Source organism: Oncorhynchus mykiss, chromosome 19 (genome assembly GCF_057628025.1).
Source record: "Oncorhynchus mykiss isolate SJ-2025 chromosome 19, ASM5762802v1, whole genome shotgun sequence".
Lineage (NCBI taxonomy): Eukaryota > Metazoa > Chordata > Actinopteri > Salmoniformes > Salmonidae > Oncorhynchus > Oncorhynchus mykiss.
The window spans coordinates 35142598-35149285 of record NC_143040.1 but is presented as its reverse complement, the minus strand read 5'-3'; positions in this window follow the sequence as shown (position 1 = coordinate 35149285).

Sequence of the window (6688 nt, the reverse complement as noted above, 5' to 3'; positions counted from 1 at the left end):
TCAGGCCAATCATATCAAGACTATGATCAGTGATTAGTTAATTGACCATAACTGTCTTGGAAGTGAGGGATCTAACATTAAGTAGCCCTATTTTGAGATGTGAGGTATCACAATCTCTTTCAATAATGGCAGGAATGGAGGAAGTCTTTATTCCAGTGAGATTGCCAAGGCGAACACCGCCATGTTTAGTTTTACCCAACCTAAGTCGAGGCACAGACACGGTCTCAATGGGGATAGCTGAGCTGACTACACTGACTGTGCTAATGGCAGACTCCACTAAGCTGGCAGGCTGGCTAACGGCCTGCTGCCTGGCCTTCACCCTGTTTCATTGTGGAGCTAGGGGAGTTAGAGCCCTGTCTATGTTCGTAGATATGATGAGAGCACCCCTTCCAGCTAGGATGTAGTCCATCACTCCTTAACAGGCCAGGCTTGGTCCTGTTTGTGGGTGAGTCCCAGAAAGAGGGCCAATTATTTACAAATTCTATCTTTTGGGAGGGACAGAAAACAGTTTTCAACCAACGATTGAGAGAGACAATTACTCGATGCCGACACATCTTTCTAGCTGATTTTCATGCCGAAGCTATGTTGTGCTTGGTGACCTCTGACTGTTTCATCCTAACATCGTTGGTGCCGACGTGGATAACAATATCTCTATACTCTCTACATTCGCCAGTTTTAGCTTTAGCCAGCACCATCTTCAGATTAGCCTTAACGTCGAGAGCATGGGTGCACCTCAGCCACGCTCAAGGTCCTAAACTATATCATAACCGCCATCGATAAAAGACAGTACTTTGCAGCCATCTTCATCGACCTGGCCAAGGCTTTCAACTCTGTCAATCACCCCATTCTTATCGGCAGACTCAATAGCCTTGGTTTCTCAAATGACTCCCTCGCCTGGTTCACCAACTACTTCTCAGAGGTCATTGTGTCAAATCGGAGGGCCTGTTGTCCGGACCTCTGGCAGTCTCTTTAGGGTTGCCACACTTTTTTCTTTATATATATCAATGATGTCAATCTTGCTGCTGGTGATTCTCTGATCCACCTCTACGCAGACGACACCATTCTGTATACATCTGGCCCTTCCTTGGACACTGTGTTAACAAACCTCTAAACAAGCTTCAATGCCATACAACACTCCTTCCGTGGCCTCTAACTGCTCTTAAATGCTAGTAAAACTAAGTGCATGCTCTTCAACCGATTGCTGCCCGCACCTGCCTGCCCGCCTAGCATCACTACTCTGGACGGTTTTGACTTAGAATGTGTGGACAACTACAAATACCTAGGTGTCTGGTTAGACTGTAAACTCTCCTTCCAGACTCATTTTAAGCATCTCAAATCCAAAATTAAATCTAGAATCAGCTTCCTATTTTTCAACAAAGCCTCATTCACTCATGCTGCCAAACATACCCTTGTAAAACTGACAATCCTACCGATCCTTCGGTAGATGTCATTTACAAAATAGCCTCCAACACTCCACGCAGCGAATTGGATGTAGTCTATCAGTGCTATCTATCAGTGCTATCCGTTTTGTCACCAAAGCCCCATATACTACCCACCACTGCGACCTGTATGCTCTCGTTGGCTGGCCCTCGCTACATATTCGTCGCCAGTCACACTGGCTCCAGGTCAGCTATAAGTCTTTGCTCAGTAAAGCCCCACCTTATCTCAGCTCACTGGTCACCATAACATCACCCACCAGTAGCATGCGCTCCAGCAGGTATATTTCACTGGTCATCCCCAAAGCCAACACCGCATTTGGCTGCCTTTCCTTCCAGTTCTCTGCTGCCAATGACTGGAATGAATTGCAACAATCACTGAAGCTGGAGACTTATATCTCCCTCTTTTGCACCCCAGTATGGAATCACATATGGAATCATGTAGTAAACCAAAAAGTGTTAAACAAAATATATTTTACATTTGAGAATCTTCAAATAGCCACCCTTTGCCTTGATGACAGCTTTGCACACTCTTGTCATTCTCTCAACCAGCTTCATGAGGTAGTCACCTGGAATGCATTTCAATCAACAGGTGTGCTCTGTTAAAAGTTTGTGGAATGTATTTCCTTCTTAATGTGTTTGAGCCAATCAGTTGTGTTGGTACAAGGTGTGTGTGTGTGTGTGTGTGTGTGTGTGTGGGGGGGGGGGGGGGGGGGGGGGGGTATACAGAAGATAGCCATTGTCCATAATATGGAAAGAACAGCTCAAATAAACAAAGAGAAACGAAAGTCCATCATTACTTTTAGACATGAAGGTCAGTCAATTCAGATAATTCCTCTGAACTTTGAAAGTTTCTTCAAGTACAGTCGCAAAAACTATCAAACGCTATGATGAAACTGGCTCTCACGAGGACCGCCACCGGAAAGGAAGACCCAGAGTTACCTCTGCTGCAGAGGATAAGTTCATAAGAGTTACCAGCCTCAGAAACTGAGTTCAAGTAACAGACACATCTCAACATCAAGTGTTCAGAGGAGACTGCGTGAATCAGGCCTTCATGGTCAAATTGCTGCAAAGAAACCACAACAAAAGGACACCAATAAGAATAACAGATTTCTGGCCTCCTGGGTGGCGCAGTGGTTAAGGGTGCTGTACTGCAGCGCCAGCTGTGCCACCAGAGACTCTGTGTTTGCGCCCAGGCTCTGTCGTAACCGACCGCGACCGGGAGGTCCGTGGGGCAACGCACAATTGGCCTAGCGTCGTCCGGGTTAGGGAGGGTTTGGCCGGTAGGGATATCCTTGTCTCATCGCGCACCAGCAACTCCTGTGGCGGGCCGGGTGCAGTGCACGCTAACCAAGGTTGCCAGGTGCACAGTGTTTCCTCCGACACATTGGTGCGGCTGGCTTCCGGGTTGGATGCACGCTGTGTTAAGAAGCAGTGCGGCTTGGTTGGGTTGTGTATCGGAGAACGCATGACTTTCAACCTTCGTCTTTCCCGAGCCCGTACAGGAGTTGTAGCGATGAGACAAGATAGTAGCTACTAACAATTGGATACCACGAAATTGGGGAAAAAAAGGGGAATAACAGATTTACTTGGGCCAACAAACCCGAGCAATGGACATTAGACCGGTGGAAATCTGTCCTTTGGTCTGGAATCTAAATTGGAGGTTTATGGTTCCAACCGCCGTGTCTTTGTGAGACGCGGTGTGGATGAATGGATGATCTCTGCATGTGTATTTCCCACCGTAAAGCATGGAGGAGGTGGTGTTATTGTTTGGGGGTGCTTAGCTGGTGACACTGTGATATATTTAGAAATCAAGGCACAATTAACCAGCATAGCTACCATAGCATTCTGCAGCGATACGCCAGTCCCACTAAGCACAAACCAGATGGGATATCATTTGTTTTTCAACAGGACAATGACCCAACACACCTCCAGGCTGTGTAAGGGCTATTTTCCCAAGAAAGACGTTATGGAAAGATATGGAAAGCTGTGAGAGAGCGGTCCCAATGAAGGATATATCCTATATGCCATGGGTTATAGGTTAACGTCACACACAAGTGTGCTATTGCTGGGCTCACCCAGTACGTCAGGGATCAGTGGAGCAAGGTTGGCCATCGCTTGTATGGACTTTTATTTGTTCACCTGCAATGATACTTTGGTAATAACAGCCTACTTGCTACTACTCAATGATCTATTGTTGTTTAGAATAATCTAATCTTTCCATATGAGTTTTATTTGTACATTTTGAAGTGATGAAGTGCTGGTTCTTTGAAGTGAAAGTCATTATTTAAAATGAACTAGAGTCCATGTTGATGAATCACACTCCTGCAATATAGAGGGGAAGGGGTTCTGTCTGTGTTTCTGTGTTGTATTGTCTGGTTGTAAGATCTCCAATCTGTTTTATTTGATTGTCACTTTCTCAGCGTATCAGCCGTGTGCATCCATTGTGCAGCTTATCATATGGCATGCATCACCAATGCAGCCATAGGCCTGCAGTATGAATGCATTATTGGCCTTATTGGTCATATGCAATGCACCCCTTCTCATCTGAAACAGAGAGAAGCTAAATTCACACATTGTTTACATGTTGAGCTATGGTCCCAATATCCCAATGCCCCAGGTCAGTGACTGGGGACATTGTCCTGTGCAAAGTGCTGTCTTTCAGATGGGACATTAAACAGATGTCCTGACACTCTGTGGTCACTAAAGATCCCATGGCACTTATTGTAGGAGTGTTAACCCCGGTGTCCTGGCTAAATTCCCAATCTGGTCCTCATACCATCATGGCCACCGAATCATCCCCAGACTCCAATTGTCTAATTCAGGCCGCGTCCAATCCACTGTAACTTTTCCCCAGGTCGTTGCTGTAAATAAGAATGTGTTCTTAGTCAACTTACCTAGTAAAATAAGGGTCACATTTTTTTACCCATTTTCTCCCCAGTTTCGTGGTATCCAATTGGTAGTTACAGTCTTGTCTCATCGCTGCAACTCTCGTACAGACTCGCGGGAGGCGAAGGTCGAGAGCCATGCATCCTCTGAAACACAACCCAACCAAGCCGCACTGCTTCTTGACACAATGCCCACTTAACCCGGAATCCAGCCGCACCAATGTGTCGGAGGAAACGCCGTGCACCTGGCGACTGTGTCAGTATGCACTGTACCCGGCACGCCACAGGAGTTACTAGTGCACGGTGGGAAAAGGACATCCCTGCCAGCCAAACTGAAGAGGAGATGACAATTAGGCTACAGGAGATGAGCATTACAGGTAACATATTATGAGATTCATTATAATTTATATCATTAATTTTAGCAATGTTACTTGCAAAAATGTTGCAGGTGTTCCCATTAATAGACCGTACATGGTTGCTCTTTGTATCAATATGCTGTTTTAATCAACATTTTGTTGGCTTTATTAACGTGATACATTTTTTAGTAGCTAGCAGCTTTATATCTAGGTTGCTTACCAGGTAAGCTGACTTTTCTCAAAATGAACCTCATTGTGGCTAGCTATTTCTTGTCGCTCATGCTAGCCTGCACACAGATAAATATCACTCCAAAAACGTCAAATAAAAAATATTGATACGGCCAGCATTGTAGACAATTTCTCCCCTCTTGCTGTGGATTTATAACAATTAAATGCCATGAAAACCAGCGTGCTGCACCACATTGTTTTGAGTAAATAGCCTTCTAAAGCACTGCATGGTGGAGACAAACGAGGGCAATAGTGCAGGGATTGAGGAGGGGGACGATGAAGAAGGAGTGAGAGAATAGTGGGGCCGCGGATATGGAGCTTGAGATAAAACTGAAAAAAAGGACACAAACTAGTGGAGATGAAAGAGGGGAGCCTAGCTTTCTGCGATGCGTTCCACTAGCTTATAGCCACAAAGTCAGATTCCACAGACACCTGGCCAAAATTTGCAAAAAATAATAATATTTTTTTGTCACAATTTAAGGTTAGTGTTAGGCATAAGGTTAGCAATGTGGTTAGGGTTAGATTTAAAATCACAATTGAAGGTTTATGACTTTGTGGCTATAGAAGCGAGTGATGACCGTTTGGGATTGGGTCCGACTTGCGCCTTTTCTTATTTGGTCACAAGTCTGTCCTCCGCCCTCCGTCTTCTCTCCTCCGTGACCCCGAAACCGATACCTGGTCGAGTAGTGTGTCAATTCGTTTGGAGGCAAACGGAAGACGGTCCTCTCCTCCTCAATAGCCTCCTTTTGGCGAGGATGCACAAGTGCATCCTAAAGTGGAAGAGTTTTGATATCTGCCACCGCACCACCTTTGAATTTGATGTTGTATTGCCAGAGTAGTAAAGCTACACATTTAAAAACAATATGCCCCTGCACAATTAACTGAATTTGTTTTTATCACATTTATTTGGGGATCCACAACTGTAAACACAATTTGCCTGATGACGCACGAGTGGAGAAGGAGCTTCTCTTTTCATACAAGCACATTTTCGTCGCCGTTCACTCTCCTTGCAGCCTCTCCTCGATTACCTTTTGGTCTTTTTCAAAAGGAGGCGAGAGAGGACGGAGGGAGAGAGGACGTGGGAGTTGAGCAAATCAAATTGAGAAAAGGCCTCTATCATGTTTCAGAGGGGAGGATTTTTCGTGAGCACATGAGTTCCCGCTCGCATTTTAAGCCCTGCCTTCCCACACTCGTGATTTGACGGGAGAGTTGTCTGTTGTCTGTCAATTTTTTTTCCCTTGTTGAAATTGCCAAAATAATCTGTCATTGAAACCGGACCTTAATCACTGTTGCCTAGGGTCTGGTTTTCGAGACTATTCATTATGTCCATGTGTTGTTCCATGCAGTAATTGATATGGAGTAATGGATGATGAAATATGTTGTTTAATGAATATCTTGCCGGTTGGCGCTTGTAATGATATATTTGATAGGTTGATAATGATATATTGTTGATAGATATGTGTTACAAAGTGTGAGTACAGAGTCCATAATAAGTGAGAAAAACAAGGTGCAGTGCAGAGCTATCACTGGTTTATCAGGCAGAAAGATATCGTAATAGAGGCAAAGGGAGACACGCACACACACCCAGTGAACTGTCTAATTCTATAACTTAGGCCTCCCGAGTGGCGCAGCGGCCTAAGGCACTGCATCGCAATGCTTGAGGCGTCACTACAGACCCGAGTTTGATCTCCAGGCTGTGTCACAACCGGCCGTGACCGGGAGTCCCATAGGGCGGTGCACAATTGGCCCAGTGTCTTCGGGTTTGGAGGGGAGGCTTTAC